Consider the following 362-nt stretch of genomic DNA (forward strand, 5'->3'; position numbering starts at 1 on the left):
TCCCTTATATCCACTCTTCTTATCCATCGTTATCTCTTGCCACTTATCCATTTCCTCGCTTCTTCCTCATTCCCCCATTTATTAACGTCCTTCCCCTTCCCCCAGATCACCAAAACCAACACCATGAAGACCTTCGTGCTGCTCCTCGCCCTCGCCGCCTACGTGTCCGCCGACGGTGCCCACCACGGATCCGACCACGGCCACGGACACCAGGCTCACCACGCCCCTGCCGCTCCCGCCGCCCCCGCCGCCCCTAAGCCCGCCGCTCACCACGCACCCGCCCACCACGCCCCCGCCCCTGCCGCCCCCGTCAACCACGGCTCTTACTCCGCCCCCGCCGCCCCCGCTCAGGACCAGCAGGG

Source organism: Penaeus monodon, chromosome 23 (genome assembly GCF_015228065.2).
Source record: "Penaeus monodon isolate SGIC_2016 chromosome 23, NSTDA_Pmon_1, whole genome shotgun sequence".
In the NCBI taxonomy this organism is placed as follows: domain Eukaryota; kingdom Metazoa; phylum Arthropoda; class Malacostraca; order Decapoda; family Penaeidae; genus Penaeus; species Penaeus monodon.